General features: G+C 48.0%; 6 non-coding genes across 6 annotated transcripts; 5 read left to right on the top strand and 1 right to left on the bottom strand.

The window, feature by feature from the left end:
• The first annotated feature begins 8,451 nt into the window (after window positions 1-8,451).
• Window positions 8,452-8,564, top strand: LOC122763898. Its single transcript, XR_006359417.1, has one exon. It is a non-coding gene; the product is annotated as a U5 spliceosomal RNA (small nuclear RNA).
• Window positions 8,565-8,746: 182 nt separating this feature from the next.
• LOC122763901 lies at window positions 8,747-8,939 on the top strand. Its single transcript, XR_006359420.1, has one exon. It is a non-coding gene; the product is annotated as a U2 spliceosomal RNA (small nuclear RNA).
• A 118-nt stretch (window positions 8,940-9,057) lies between these two features.
• LOC122763896 lies at window positions 9,058-9,176 on the bottom strand. The gene has a single exon (XR_006359415.1). It is a non-coding gene; the product is annotated as a 5S ribosomal RNA (ribosomal RNA).
• Window positions 9,177-9,579: 403 nt separating this feature from the next.
• On the top strand, window positions 9,580-9,743 carry LOC122763899. The gene has a single exon (XR_006359418.1). It is a non-coding gene; the product is annotated as a U1 spliceosomal RNA (small nuclear RNA).
• A 647-nt stretch (window positions 9,744-10,390) lies between these two features.
• On the top strand, window positions 10,391-10,503 carry LOC122763897. Its single transcript, XR_006359416.1, has one exon. It is a non-coding gene; the product is annotated as a U5 spliceosomal RNA (small nuclear RNA).
• A 182-nt stretch (window positions 10,504-10,685) lies between these two features.
• LOC122763900 lies at window positions 10,686-10,878 on the top strand. Its single transcript, XR_006359419.1, has one exon. It is a non-coding gene; the product is annotated as a U2 spliceosomal RNA (small nuclear RNA).
• The last annotated feature ends 5,740 nt before the right edge of the window (window positions 10,879-16,618 follow it).

The raw sequence follows: 16,618 nt of genomic DNA, 5'->3' as shown, positions 1-16,618 counted from the left end.
TAGCTCTATACTTTCTAGATGCTGTTCCTCCACACAACTCATGCCTTTAAGAACTGCTTGTCCATGGCTTGTGGCTGACCCTTCTGTTCCTCTAACGGCGGCCATGTTACAGACACTGAGGGAGGCAATTCGTGAACACTTTCCCACCCCAACTGTAACATATGCGGAACTCTCATATACACCTCAACCAGCTGAGTCGCCCTCAGCTTTTCTGGCTAGGGCAGAAGAAGATTTTGTTAGCAAAACAGGAGAAAACCCCATGCAATCTCCAATGGCTGCTTCTCTCTTTAGGTCAGCAGTAATTGAAGGCATGCCAGAACCTGTTAAAAATAGTATGGTAGAAAATCCAGACCTCCCGACCGCCGATCATAGTAGATGGTGCTCCCATCTTAAGCATCACTTACAGAAATATTCAGACAAGGCTGGATCACATGAGGACAAAATGGAAAAACTAAAAAATGAGCTACTCGCACTCCAGGTGCAGAGCGCAAAACAGGAAGCTTCTCAATCAAAGAATCACAGGGCAGTAACGCAAGCCCCTGTTCAAGCCGAATATGTTCAAACTGAACCAGCACCCACGACTTACACTCCATACATTCCACAGCCACCATGGCCAGGTACGGGTCACACGGGATGGGATTTTGACCCACCTCAGGTACAGTCACATATGCAGATGTACTCAGGTGAAAGTGGGTATTGTAATAGGAATGGGCGTCAGATGTATGCAGGGCGGGGCTATAACAATAATCATGCCCTCAGGGGAAGTAATGGTCCTCCAGGAGGTCGAGGAGGCATGCAGCGGGGTGGCTGGAATCAGGATCAGGGGTCGGTACAATGCTGGTCGTGTGGTGAGTACGGGCATATCTCAACGGGCTGCCCTCATAAGAGACGACAACAGGGGCGTGGTGGCTATGGCCCACCCCCATTTCACCCACAAGGGCCACCACCTCCAAGTCCGCCACAACACCCACAACACCCTAACCAGAACCTGGCACCGGGTGGACAATACCCCCAACAATGAAGGGGCCAAAGAGATCAACTGGGTGGGCTGCAGGACCCCACCCTCATGATGACTGTTTGCGGGATTTCCTTTCCATTTATGGTGGACACTGGAGCTCGGCATTCGACTTTGTCCTCTTTGCCTGGTTTCATAGCTCTTTCCTCCCAAACAGTTTCACTTGTTGGTTTCTCTGGACAGTTGCAGCGCCTGCCACTTACCATGCCCGTCTCTGTTTCTCTTGCTGGACAAACACATCAACATTCTTTTATCTATGCGCCTGAATGCCCCATCAATCTGTTGGGAAGAGACTTGTTGATTAGGCTGGCAGTAATGATTCACTGCTCCTCTGACGGACTGTTGCTCACTTTTCCGAACGGACTACAATGCAATACATCCATGGAGAATTGCGGCAATGGAATGTTTCCGTTGATGGACGTTGACCAACCCATCCCACATGAGCCCATGGCAGACATATATTGGGCCCAAATTGAGCTACTATCCACACCCTGGCAAGTGCTTGACGCCGAGATCCGGTCCTGGTGGCCCTGGTGCATTGCCCTCCGCCCATACGTGTCCCCTATAGATCCGTTACATTGTACACTGTACTATGATAGGTCAGGAGATGTGTGTTATGAGGAAGCTTTTGGTAAAATCTCAGGTCAAGAATGGCTGTTAACAAATCCATTTCTACTGATAGGGCCTGAAGGGATTGCTCTACAAACCATTCTGGCTGACGATCAACAACTTTGGTATAAAATGGAGTCACCTCCAGATCCCTCCTTGCCCCCTTGTAGTCCCCATATCACTCTGGGCATTGCCCCATCTCACACCGCTAAGGACTTAGGTCCTATGACCAAACGCGCCGTCTCTCTGACAGATTGGCAGTCTACTTTCCACCCTATATTGGCTTTCTCTCCCTCGTCTGGCATGTACCGCATTTCTTTGTCAGAGCAACCCGTCCCTGCCATCTTGCACCATGAACTTTTACAAAGACACCATGGTCGTGAATATACAGATTCGGAAGGGGCAGGCCCATTACTCAACTCAATGCCTTCTTCCTTGTGGGCAACCTCACCAACGGATGTTGGTTTCTGTTCTACCGTTGCTCCCATTACATTTGACATATCTGAAGGCTATGTCCATGTCCCTCAGTATTACACCGACCCTGTAGGCCGGAAGGGAATCAAAGAAACTATCGCTGGTTTATTACAGGCAGGTGTTCTAGAAGTAACCTCTGACGCAACCTGGAACACTCCTATACTGCCAATCGAAAAGAAGGGGACCGGCAAATATCGTATGGTACATGATCTTAGGTTGATTAACTCAAAAGTTCTCACCCCCATCGCGCCGGTTCCTAACCCTCATGCTGCATTGGCAATGCTCTCGCCCGAACACTCTTTCCTTACAGTTGTTGATCTGGCAAACGCATTTTTCTGCCTACCTTTGTCTCAGGCTATGCGATCTTTGTTTACTTTCACGTTCGAAGGAACCCGGTACACATATACCAGGTTACCACAAGGCTTTGTTCTCTCTCCGGGTATCTTTAACTCTGTTTTAAGAGACTTGTTGCAAACTCTGAACCTTCCTGTGGGCACTCTCTTGGTCCAGTATGTAGATGACCTGCTCTTGGGGGCTCCCACGGAGCGAACCTGTCTTGAGGCTACTGGCTCTTTACTGAAACACTTGCATTCCTGCGGCTTCAAACTTTCACGGTCCAAACTACAGATTTGGAGACCAGTTGTTACCTTTCTGGGCAGAGTACTATCCACCAATGGTACTGGCCTTAGTTCTTCTTCCACAATTCTCCATTACACCAAACCAGTTACAGTCAAATGCATGTTGAGTTTTCTTGGATTAGCTAACTATTCCCGGCATTACATTCAAGATTTTTGCGATCATTGTGCTCCATTACGACAGATGATTAATCTGACCGCGACTTTAGAGTGGACCTTATCGGCTGATACGGCTTTCATTTCTCTCAAACAACAGCTGGCGGCAGCAGCAGACATGTGTGTCCCCGATTATCGCAAGCCGTTTCACTTGGATGTTTCTGAAAAATCGCAGTCTGTCTCCGCCGTGCTTTTTCAGAAAAAAGGGGGAGGTACTGACCGATTTGTAAATATGTACTGTTCAGTGACATTGGACCCTTATGAGGCCAAAAGCCCACCATGTGCCAGATATGCCTCGGCACTAGCAAGAATTTTGCAAAAAACCTCTCATTTGACCATGGGGCACCCTGTACACATCCTCACGTCACATAGTGTTGTACAGTATGTAACTAGTAAATTGTTCACGATGACAGCCAGTAGGCACAGAAAGTTAGAAAGGGTTCTGACTGCACAAAATTTGATTTTTAAACATGAAGGTGCAAACATGGCAGATGGTATTGTAGAAGGTGAACCACATGAATGTGCACAGAGAGATAAAGAATCACAGACAGTTAGGTCACACTTATACATGGAACCATTGACAAACCCAGACCTTGTACTGTTCACTGACGGATGTTGTTTCAGACAGGGTGACGGACTGAAATCCTCCTAAGCGGTCATACGACAGACAGACGGACAACATACAACAGTAAAGACAGAAATGATCGACGGCAGACAATCTGCCCAAAGAGCAGAAGTGATCGCCATGACAGAAGCACTTTTATGTGCAACAGACTTGACTGTACTTATCTATACTGACTCTGCTTACGTAGTAACAGCAGTTCACTACGGACTAGCAGAATGGCAAAGGACTGGATACGTGACTGCCTCGGGAACTCTAGTAAAAAACGCTGATGATGTAATAAAATTACATCAGGCTTTGCACTGTCCTTTTAAAGTGGCAGTGATCAAATGCAAAGGGCATGCAATTGGAAATGACCCGGTTGCAAGAGGCAACCGGGCAGCAGATGAAATTGCAAAGAAAACGGCTGGTTATGTGCCAACGGACACTCAAATGGCAGTATTAAGTGATAATCAGGACAATACTCCCATCCCAGCCAAATTGGACACCCAAACAATGCTGAAAATTCAAGCAGCAGCAAGCCCTGAGGAAAAATCTATGTGGAAACACAAGTTTGCTATACAAACTGAAGATGGCATCTGGGGAAAAGGGGGACGCCCCATACCTCCAGCTGCCATGCTCAAGAGTTTGATTGAAGAAGCACATGGCCCCACACATGTGGGAAAACAGGAAACCATCAGACGATTAAAAGCATGGTGGCATCCATTTATTCAGGAAATGGTGGAAGACTATGTGCAACATTGTGAAGTGTGTAATACATGTACAGTGAGACCAACCCTGAAACCTGAAAAAGGGTGTAATACAAACCAAGTTTTCTTTACAGGACAGGAAGTGACCATCGACTACACAGACATGCTGGTACCTGTGAATGGGTACAGATACCTGTTGGTTATGGTTGACGCTTACTCGGGATGGCCAGAAGCATACCCCTGTAGAAAAGAGGATGCTTTAAGTGTGTGTAAACATTTGGTGAATCATTTTATTCCAACACATGGTTTTCCCAAATCCATCAAGAGTGACAATGGCACTCATTTCAAAAACAAGGATTTGGCGAAAGTTGATGAAATGTTGGGGCTCCAACATAAATTTGGTTCAGTTTACCACCCTCAGTCACAGGGTAATGTGGAAAGAATGAATCGGACCGTAAAAGATAAATTGAACAAAATCATTGCAACAAAACAGACAAATTGGCTGACGGCCCTCCCGATGGCATTGATGTGTGTAAGAATGTCTCTTAACCCTCGAGTTGGATACTCGCCTTTTGAGCTCCATACAGGTCGCTCGTTTCCTGGACCCATGGGACCTATGACACCAACAGAAGATTTGTGTAAGAAACCGCACATCTCATATATGCCAAACGTTCAGTTCTTGGGTTCCAGATTCTCCAGGCAGACCGCCAGAGACCCAGGGCAAGGACAACCGATACACGTCACCCCTCGAGTGTACCTGAAGGTGCTGAAGAGAAAGTGGACTGAGCCACGGTGGACGGGACCATTCACAGTGACTGAGAGGACCTCACATGCCGTCCGGCTGGCCGGAAAAGGGGACACCTGGTACCATCTTTCCCAGTGCTCTCCAGACAAAGGTTCTTCACCCCCTCCTGAAGCGCCCGATAGGGAGGCACCGAACGCAGGGTCAGAATAATACCCTCGGTGTCTAATAGCCAGGTAGAACACCCAAGGCTATCCAGAAACGCACAACTGATGAAGAACGAAACATCGCTGTAATTCACATTGTATTGACACCGTCTGTGTATTCTCTTATCTGTTCCTTTAAGGCCGCCCTTGGCCAGGGGGCTGTATGGTGTATTTTCCCTGCATAAAATAATCAGGCCGCAGGTTTTCGCCCATACGAATAGCAAAGCAAGCTTGGCAGAGACTAAAACTCATTCTGTACTGCAGTTGTTATTGAATATTTGTGCATTAATCCTCTCCGTATTCACACGCTTTAAGCTATGAGACACCTATACTCTCCGATGTGTGGCATCCAACCACCGGTCAGCACTGAATGACAGGACAAAGATGTCAACTCCAACCACTGCCATTGTTATTCTTTGTTGACTGTTTGTCATTGTCACTGTTCTGTGGGGACTAATCCACCTTTTCCTGACAGGGACCAAGCGTTTAGGTTAGGGCGCCATTTAACATTTGTTTTAAAAAAAAATTTATTTTATACTATTGACAAATATTACGTGTACATTGGTATTAAAGTGTTCAATTTTAGGTTAGGTTAGGAGCAGTTGAAGCGCAATGGAACGTCACCCCTGGCACCCGTTTCGCCGTTATGACTGGTCACTGCGCGGATCCATGTGTTTCTTGATGTTACTATCTTGTATCATAGTGTTTCCTCTTCTTTGGTGCCTGACCCCGACCTTATCACCCTCTCTCGTGACGGCTGTAGATGACTTTAAAAGGCAAAAACGGGAGGTGGTAAACCAACCTTCTGGCTGCTTAATAAAAGGTTATAGATCTATGACCCTCTGTATTCCGACAGGTACCCACTCAACCGCTGACCTGACCTGGTCATCCGTAGGATAAGCCAGAAATGGGGCTTCTATCGCCGCCTATAGATACGCTAAGTTTCCATGGTACTTAACACAGGGAGGATGGGATGACTGGCAGTGGAAGAATCTAGTGGCAGAGACTGGGGATGACTGGGGTGATTGGACCTCAGGGGAGGGACCGAAGGCATGGAGGAATCTTCTGACACTCATGAAAACGTCGACAGGACTTCGCCTTATCATAAAACCCATTACCGAATCAAAGTGCCGGGACTTCGTACTGGCACCGCATGGGGACGCCTCAACTGACCAACCATATTGGCAATTGCGCATATGTACTGGAAATTTTACTAAACCTGCGACCACAACTATTGTAAACGATGAAAACTCCCCTAACACTAGCAAAGGATCTGGGGAATTCGGACCTGCACTGATCGTGTCTAAACCATTGGACACGTCTGATGATTGGTTTCGGGCCACCATGGGCGTTGCTGCTACCGGCAATAACTGGCTACTTTTGGCTGAACAGGCGGCCAACGCGTCTAGGACCAGCTGCGTGGTCTGCATGGGATCAAGACCCCTGCTTCGCGTAGTTCCCGCCGCGTTACCAGCCAGCTGTATCATGGACGTTATGAACCGCAACAATCCCGGTAACACCAACTGTTCGTTTTGGGATTACGTTCATCCCCTTACATCGGGCGAAAAATTAAAACCGATATTCTCCACAACTGTGGCGGTGGCGAACTTCTCCTGTGTCCAGTTGACTGGTACCGGGCAATACATTGGCCGGGTGAACTCAGCACTATGCGCGTCGAACACTTCAGCTGACACCACTTTCCACCCCAAGTCTCGTAGTGACATCTGGTGGTGGTGCGGGACTGACAAACTATATGACCTAATGCCACGGAACGCATTCGGTAGCTGTGCGCTGGTTACCTTGTTGTTGCCTGTCACGATATATCCCACTTCTGCGAAAGCCCTGTTAAATCGATTGTCTAGCCTGATTCCCGAGCATTGGGGGCGGGTGAAGCGCGACAATTCCGATTCTCGCCAATGACTATCACAATCTGACCCCACATACATTGATGCCATAGGAGTTCCCTGAGGCATACCCGACGAATACAAACTCACTGACCAAGTTGCTGCTGGGTTTGAATCAATACTCTGCTGGTGGTGCACGACTAACAAAAATGTGGATCGGATTAATTACGTCCATTATAATGTACAGCGGCTCGGCAATTGGACCCAAGAAGGGTTTGCCGCGGTACACGAACAATTGAAGGACACATCCCTAATGGCGTTCCAGAATAGGATTGCTGTAGACATGCTCCTGGCTGAAAAAGGGGGTGTGTGCGCTATATTTGGCGACCAATGTTGTACATTTAACAATACGGATTCCAACGGCCGTCTCACTCAGGCACTAGACGGGTTGCGCACGTTGAATAAGAAAATGAAGGAACATTCGGGAGTGGACACTTTCATGTGGGATCAGTGGATGGACGTGTTCGGCCGCTATAAGGCTTTGGCATCTTCTGTTTTGGTCTCAATTTCCATTTTTGCGGCTGTTCTAGTTTGTTGCGGTTGTTGTTGTATTCCTTGCGCCCGGTCCCTTTGCAATCGTCTCATCACTCAGGCCATCGAGAAACTTGACCCACCTGCTTACCAGATGTTATCTTATGACCCTCTTCCCTCCTTTGACCCTTCCCCTGACCCCACCCTTCCAGTTTAATGAATGTTGGTAGTGCCATTTTAGATCTTTGCTGCTGTTTCTGTCTTTCTGGAATTTTGTTGTTTTCTCTTGTTTATGTTGATTTCTTGTATTTAGTGTTTTGCTCATTCCTTCCACCATTTATGTTGGCCTCCTTCAGAGGCCAAAAGGGGGAATTGAAGACAGTATTTTCCCTCTGATATGACTTACATATTAATTGAAGACAGTATTTTTTCCTCTGACATGACTTACATATTATGTTTACCAGATGTACCAGTCTCATATCTTGTTTTCACTCCCTTAAACGACTTTAACTACACTTTAGCTGCACTACACTGGTGCCACAAGATTTGCATAACACCACATGATTAACTACCACATCAGCCCTAACAGACAAACGACTCCTTATAAGGACATGACTCACACGACTCAGACGACCCCCTACCACAGCTATAAGATACACGGAATTCCACACCGGACCCAGACTCCAGCTGCGACTCTCGGGTTACACTTTGTACTTTGTGCCATTTTGTAACTCAAGAATAAACAAGAACTGCTTTGCTCAAACTCAACATTGCATCCTCCATTCTTTCCAACCGAGGATCCAAACGAACCTGAGGAAGGAACATCCTTCAGAAGGCTGTCCAAAGGTGGCCGGCCGGCCGGCCGACCGAGACTGTGGTGACTCCGGCGGATAGACTCCTCGGCTGCTCTCCAGGACAGGGGCTACGTTGACTCTGGTTTCTCTTCAAAATGCACAAGTCTTTCGCCTTTTACTAAAGACTTCCGTGGAGAGGGACGTTCAAGAGTTTAAGTTATTTTTGGTGGGCTTTGCTGTAAGGCTGCGCCCTTTGAGTGTGTCAAATGTCAAGCAGCTGTCTGTCAAGGCTCAGAGGTGCACTTAGGTCAACCTTGGGGCGGAGGTGATCAGCAGCAGCAGCCTTTGTTATGCGCCCTTAAAAACATGGCACCACAACAACTGACTTGTGTGCCAAGATCTTGGGTTGGCCCCAGACACCTGTGGGCCATCGCTTCTCGGCCTTTTGGCTAAGATCAAGTGTAGTATCTGTTCTTATCAGTTTAATATCTGATATGTCCTCTATATGGGGATTAAATATTAAATGCATTTTTGAGCAGTGGGAGGTGAAAACTGGGGCTTGCTCTCTTCACTCCTTGCATTGACCTGGTATTGCAGTGCCACCAGGAACGGTGCACCATTCTCTTTTTTCTGTGAAAAGCAAAGCGAAGCTGAAACCAGAAAGACATCAACCCGTGCCTGTGCGTCAATTTAATTGCGAGCCCATGTTTCTTGTAAGGAAGCAGCAGCAGCAGCGTAAAAGCTTACAGCACCTGGTATTCCCAGGCGGTCTCCCATCCAAGTACTAACCCGGCCCGACCCTGCTTAGCTTCCGAGATCAGACGAGATCGGGCGTGCTCAGGGTGGTATGGCCGTAAGCCGAGGGGCTGGCGACAGAGAGTGCCTTTATGGACTAGGCAAGGCCCCCTGCGCGTGGCGGGGCTCAAAAGTCAGCCTTTCGGACACACTGCACTTCAGCCTTTATCTCCACCACATGCTACACTCTAGTCCAGTATCGGGAAGCGACACCGAGATGGGCAAGCGGCTGTTGGTGCCGTCATGTCCAGTTGTTGCTGAATCTATAGGAAACGACAGCCAGGTATGCCAGTAAAAAAGGTCGAGTGTTTCCTCTCCAATGTGTGCTGGAGGTTGAAGTTGAACATAGCACAGCATTAACGAGCAACTGAGTCAAGGCATTGGCCTCTGGGATTATTCATTTCCAGCACCATCAGCCAAAGAGCTGTGTCTGGCAAGAGCCACCCGGTGTTTGGCGAGTACACCTCATACTTACCTGGCAGGGGAGATACCATGATCAAGAAGGCGGTTCACCCAGGGCGAGGCTCAGCCATTGCACTCCGGCTGTGTTGACCCCTGCAAATTCCCCAAACGTGGGAGTCTTGACTGCATAATTTTTGCTAGTGGGGTGCTGCGTCCGCGCTTTCCCCCGATGATGTCGTTGTAAGCAAAGGTCAGCCGCCCGAAGTTCAACGTTGTGTGCCCATCTCCAAACTTCTCACGTCCTTGCGGAGCAACATCCCCAGTCTTTCCAAGTTGCTGGGAACGTGATGGTTGTGGGTGTTGTCTTTCAGCTCAAAGCAAATGTCACGCTCCCTTTCCCAACTCTTTGTAGAAGAACTCGATTGTTGGAGATGGATCCATGGCCATCATGCCAAGGGTTAATACTTTGGCGCTTGCTCTGTTCACTCCGTGCAGTGACCTGATGTTGAAGTGATGCCAGGAGCAACTCACCATTTCAGAAGCCCGGATGAGGTGGGAAATGGCCCGGCAGTTTGTACTGCTCAGTGTGACACGGAGCTGCTTTGCTCATGCACTCACGTCTACCACTAAATGTTGGAGGTGTGCCAGTGAGCGAGGAATGTGCCACAGCCTCAGCGACTGATAGAAAACTGCAGCGCACAACCGACAGTAGGAAAGCGCTTCCAAACATGCAGTCAAATCTGGGCGGTTTATTGGCCGACTAAGCAAAAACGTTGAAGGAAGGCCGTCCCAAGGTGGCCGGCCGGCCGGCCGACCGAGACTGTGGTGACTCCGGCGGATAGACTCCTCGGCTGCTCTCCAGGACAGGGGCTACGTTGACTCTGGTTTCTCTTCAAAATGCACAAGTCTTTCGCCTTTTACTAAAGACTTCCGTGGAGAGGGACGTTCAAGAGTTTAAGTTATTTTTGGTGGGCTTTGCTGTAAGGCTGCGCCCTTTGAGTGTGTCAAATGTCAAGCAGCTGTCTGTCAAGGCTCAGAGGTGCACTTAGGTCAACCTTGGGGCGGAGGTGATCAGCAGCAGCAGCCTTTGTTATGCGCCCTTAAAAACATGGCACCACAACAACTGACTTGTGTGCCAAGATCTTGGGTTGGCCCCAGACACCTGTGGGCCATCGCTTCTCGGCCTTTTGGCTAAGATCAAGTGTAGTATCTGTTCTTATCAGTTTAATATCTGATATGTCCTCTATATGGGGATTAAATATTAAATGCATTTTTGAGCAGTGGGAGGTGAAAACTGGGGCTTGCTCTCTTCACTCCTTGCATTGACCTGGTATTGCAGTGCCACCAGGAACGGTGCACCATTCTCTTTTTTCTGTGAAAAGCAAAGCGAAGCTGAAACCAGAAAGACATCAACCCGTGCCTGTGCGTCAATTTAATTGCGAGCCCATGTTTCTTGTAAGGAAGCAGCAGCAGCAGCAGCAGCGTAAAAGCTTACAGCACCTGGTATTCCCAGGCGGTCTCCCATCCAAGTACTAACCCGGCCCGACCCTGCTTAGCTTCCGAGATCAGACGAGATCCCTTTTTTTTTTTTTTTTATTATCAAAAATACTTTCAAAAACATAAATTGACAAACAAGTGCATTAAAAGGTATTTAGAAAAAATTAAATAGAGTACTCATGTACATAAAACAACTGATTAAGGAGAACTGAACTGTAACCATCACAAAAGACAAGCATTAACACAACAAAAAAATGATAATAAAAAAAAATATAAATAAATAAATAAAAAAAAAAAAAAGGAACAGAAAGTTAGAAGCCAAAAACTATGTTGTCATCAGTCACAGACTCAAACAATGTTGTCCCACCTGCGAACCTCTCCCGAAAAATGTTTGTGTATGCAGCATGTAGTAGCCGGAAGTGACTTTTGACTGTGCTTGTGAAGAGAAGCCATCTGTCAATGTGCAGATCTTCGTGTAGGATGTAGTTCCTGGCGATGAAAACTGTATGGCGTGCGATGGAGAGCATGATGTTGATTGTTGTCTTGTTGATGCCAGTTGTGCCTTTAGTGATTCCAAATAGCCAAGTCCATTGCCAATCCACAGATGTCATTGTCCTTAGTTTACAGTGGCTGATGAGGAAGGTCCGGACACGATCGATGAAGACCTCACAGATGGGACAAGTGAGAAACAGATGGTCAAAGGTCTCATCGTTCAAATTACAGACAGTGCAAACCCTCCCATAAGCAGTTTTATTTATTTGATGCAGGATGACACCAGTGAAAATGCGTCTGTGCCTTATTTTGAAGTCGGTATTTGTGGCTTGAGGGTGGGCGAAGGGACTTTTCATGTTTTTCCAGATTGACAAAACGTTATGAGCAGGAAAGCGCTTCTGCCAGTAGGACTCTGCTGTGGGTTTTTGAGCTGTTTTCATGAGTAGTGTGCTGTACCAAAACTTAGTATTAAGTTCAGACAGAGTTTTTGAGACCGGGTGAGCACTTGTGCGAAAAACAAGGGCGTCATCCTGCATGCTGCCACTGGTCCTGTAAAAGGCTTGCTGCCAATGTGGGGGGATTGCATCAGAGATTTTTTGACAGATCTGTTCAGTTAATTTTTTGCTATGTCGATTATTTATTCTGAGTCTGCTGACTATTTCATCCACGATTATTTCCCCTTGACTATCAATTAGTCCCGCTAACGTGTGCAGCCCCTCTCGCGACAGAGGGCCGCCAGAGATTGGTCGACCAAGGTGTGTGATGTCAGGATTGTGAAAAAGAGGAAGCTGTAAGAGCTGATGTTTGCTCATTAGTTCGCTAGACATGGCGCCCCCCGTGGCTGACGTGTTTGCTCGCTCCGCTCTCGTATGCCGGCTTTTTTCTAGTGTTTTAGTGTGTTTTCTTTTTTCTTTTTCTCCGAAATGCCATGCACTGGTAACCTACAGCAGGCAGGCACTTCTGGACATCGGTAGTTTTCATAACCATCTGGATTTAACTCTTCATATTCCACCGGAGCTACCGGAGCTTGTTCGCTCTCGCAGCCGCCACCACCACCCCCATGCAGGCCCCGAAGCCCCGAGCTCGAGTGAGTACGCTGACCCCAGGAAGGTGCTCCGGAGACGGCGACGTAAGCGGGGGAAGAGGGCTGGGCTACACGCTAGGCTAAAAGCTCGCGCTAGCAGACCATCGCTACCCAGCCTCCTGCTCGCTAACGTGCGGTCACTGGACAACAAACTGGACGAGCTACGAGCCAGGATCTCAACCCAACGGGAAATGAGGGAATGCTGTGCTCTCATTTTCACAGAGACCTGGCTTTCGGACAAAATCCCGGAGTGTGCTATTCAGCTAACTACTCACTCCGTGCACCGAGGAGACCAGACTGCAGCCTCCGGTAAGGCAAAAGGAGGGGGTGTGTGTGTTTACATTAACAACACGTGGTGTGGAGACAGACAGACTGTTCAGAAGCACTGTTCACCTGACGTGGAGTTTTTATTACTGAAATGCCGTCCCTATTATCTACCGAGGGAATTTACTGCTGTGTTTTTGGCCGCTGTTTACATCCCCCCACGGGCCAACTCCACCGCAGCACTCGGCACACTCCATGACGTCATCAGCGCGCTGGAGACGGCTCATCCCGATGCCGTTTTCATCACTGCTGGAGACTTCAACCAGTGCAACTTACGGACTGTATTCCCCAAATACCGCCAGCATGTAGACATTCCCACCCATGAAAAGAACACTCTGGACCATGTTTACAGCAACATCCGTGGTGCATACAGGGCTGCACCCCGCCCCCACTTCGGACAATCTGACCACATCTCACTGTTTATGTACCCCGCTTACAGACAAAGGCTGAAACAAGCAAACCCAGCCACAAAAGTCATCAAACTCTGGAACCCAGACACCGAAAGCATCCTGCAGGACTGTTTTGCTACGACAGACTGGGATGTTTTTAAAGCTGCAGCCACTCTGGAGGACTCCTCTGTCAGTGTACAGGACTACGCTGAGTATGTGACTGGGTACATCAGCACGTGTGTTGACAACATCGTGCCCACCATACATGTCAGGAAGTTCCCCAACCAGAAGCCCTGGGTAAACACTCAGGTACGAAGCATGCTGCGTGCTCGCTCCACTGCATTTAAATCAGGCAGCGAAGCTGAGTACAAAACTGCCAAGTACAGACTGAGACACGCCATCACAGCGGCAAAGAGGCAGTACAGAGAGAAGCTGGACAGCTTCTATTCCACTGCTGACTCTGGGCGGATGTGGAGGGGCCTGCAGCACATCACAGACCACAAGACCACCACCAGCACCATCAGTTCCACAGACAACCTGCCAGACGACCTCAACACTTTCTACACCCGCTTTGAGGCTACAACAAACAACACAGGGACACACACACACACCTGGACCACTGGACCCCCCTCACCACCACCAACAGTCTCTTCAGGTCAGGTCCACAAAGTCCTGAAGAAAATCAACCCCCACAAGGCAGCAGGACCAGACAACATTCCTGGCCGTGCACTCAGAGCATGTGCTAACGAGCTGGCTGATGTCTTCACATCCATATTCAACCTCTCCCTAAACCAGAGCACCGTTCCCTCCTGCTTCAAAACAACAACCATCGTCCCCCTCCCCAAGAAGAGCCCACCCACTTGCCTGAATGACTACAGACCAGTAGCACTCACTCCTATCATAATGAAGTGTTTCGAGAGAGTGGTGCTGGCGCACATTCAGAGCAGCATCCCGGATTCACTGGACCCCCTGCAGTACGCCTACCGACCCAACAGGTCCACCACCGACGCCATCACAGCTGTCCTCCACCACTCCCTGTCCCACCTGGAAAACAAGGAGTCCTACATCAGGATACTCTTTGTAGACTACAGCTCCGCCTTCAACACGGTCATCCCCTACAAACTCACCCACAAGCTGTCCACCCTTGGCATTCACCCCACCCTCTGTGACTGGCTCCTTGACTTCCTGACTGGCAGACCCCAGACTGTCAGGATTGGCAATAAAACATCAGCCAGCATCATCACAAACATTGGCACTCCACAAGGATGTGTCCTCAGCCCCATCCTCTACACCCTGTTCACACATGACTGTGTCGCCTCCCATAAAGACAACATCATCCTGAAGTTTGCTGACGACACTGCAGTGATAGGATGCATCACTGCGGCGGACGAAGCGGCCTACAGGACGGAGGTGGACAGTCTGGTTTCTTGGTGCGAGGACAACAACCTCACCCTAAACACAGACAAGACGAAGGAGATGATAGTGGACATGAGGAAGGAGAGGAGACCTCACCAACCACTGTTTATCCGGGATCTTGAAGTGGAACGGGTGAGCAGCTTTAAGTACCTTGGGGTCCACATCACTGAGGACTTCACATGGACCACCAACACAACACAGCTGCTCAAGAAAGCACAGCAACGGCTGTATTTTCTGAGGAGGCTGAGGAAGTTTGGCATGTCGACAAAGATCCTCAGCAACTTCTACAGCTGTGTCGTGGAGAGCAGTCTGACCAACTGCATCAGCGCGTGGTACGGCAGCACTACAGCCATGGCCCGCAAACGCCTGCAGAGAGTGGTAAAGACAGCTGAGAGGATCACCAGGTCCCCACTGCCCTCACTGCACAGCATCTACCACCGCAGAGTCCACAGGAGAGCTGCCACCATCATCAAAGACAGCACCCACCCACAACATGGACTGTTTACACTCCTGCCCTCAGGACGGAGGTACAGGAGTGCCAAATGCAGGACAACCCGTCTAAAGAACTCTTTTTACCCCACTGCCATTAGAATCCTCAACAGCTGAACGGGACTACAATAATCCTGTCACCTGGTTACACTGTCACTTTAATCTGTTACTGTCACTTTAAAACCTGAAACATGCCACTTTAAATCTGCGTTCACTTTATGTACAGTTCTTATTTTTACACTTATTTTATGCATATATGTTATTTTAGTCTCTTTGTAATATTTATATTTTTCTTATGTATATTTATACTTTTTTTTACAAAAGCATCTCTTTTTTACTTTTTACTTTATGCTGGTGTTTTTGAGTGGACAGCAAAGTAAGAATTTCATTGTACAGGGAAACGTGTTTCTTTACTGTGCATATGACAATAAACACTTTGAATCTTGAATCTTGAATGAATCTTGAATTACCCATGTGAGGAGGTGGGGCCTGGCCAACCCCCAAGCCTGCAGAACCTCTTTTGTGAAGGGTGATGGCTGCTCAGTTTGTGATTTAGTTGGAATTTGACATAGATTGTAAATGCCACAACTGCCAATTGAGTTTATTGTTTGGGTGAGTTCATGTTTCCAGAACAGATCTGAGTTATTGTCCAATAGTTTTTTTATTATTTTGACCCTGAAGCAATGTTTCCTGGTTTTTATGTCAATGAGGTTGAGACCTCCATTTGACTGTTTGTTGATTATTGTTTTGTGAGCTATCATATTGCGTCTGCTCCCCCACAGAAAAGTTGATATGGCATTATTTATTTCAGTTAAGGTCTGTTCTGGCAAGTCATAAATTTGTAAAACATGGTTTAATTTTGACAGAATGAGGGAGTTGAGCACCACCACTTTACCTTTGAGTGTAAGCTTCCTCATCTTCCACATTCCCAAGGTTTTTTTAATTTTTTCAAGCACCTCATGCCAAGTCTGATCCCTGGCAGCCACTCCGTCACAGCCGAGGTACACACCCAGGACCCTCACACAGGCCTTTTCCTCCCTGAACTGCCATCGGCCTGGTGACCTTGCCACCGCACCACAGTACATTATTGTCGACTTTTTTTCATTTATTTTGGCACCAGAGGCCGCACAGTAATTATCTATAATATCGAGAGCAACATTAAGGCTCTTCTCGTCCTTGACCATTATATTTGTATCATCTGCATAGGAGATCATTTTACAGACAGCTCCGTTGTCTGCTCGTATGCCTTGGATTGACTGATTTTGGTTTATTAGGAGGGCGAGGGGCTCGGCCACCAGGCTATACAGAAGAGAAGATAGGGGACATCCTTGTCTGATTGATCGGTTTATTTTGATTTTTGGGGTTAGAAGCCCATTGATTTTGACTTGACTGTGCGCGTTGTTGTATAAAACC

Source organism: Solea senegalensis, unplaced genomic scaffold (assembly GCF_019176455.1).
Source record: "Solea senegalensis isolate Sse05_10M unplaced genomic scaffold, IFAPA_SoseM_1 scf7180000017127, whole genome shotgun sequence".
Taxonomy (NCBI): Eukaryota; Metazoa; Chordata; class Actinopteri; order Pleuronectiformes; family Soleidae; genus Solea; species Solea senegalensis.
The sequence above is the reverse complement of the archived record's forward strand: the minus strand, read 5'-3'. Positions and strand labels throughout refer to the sequence as shown.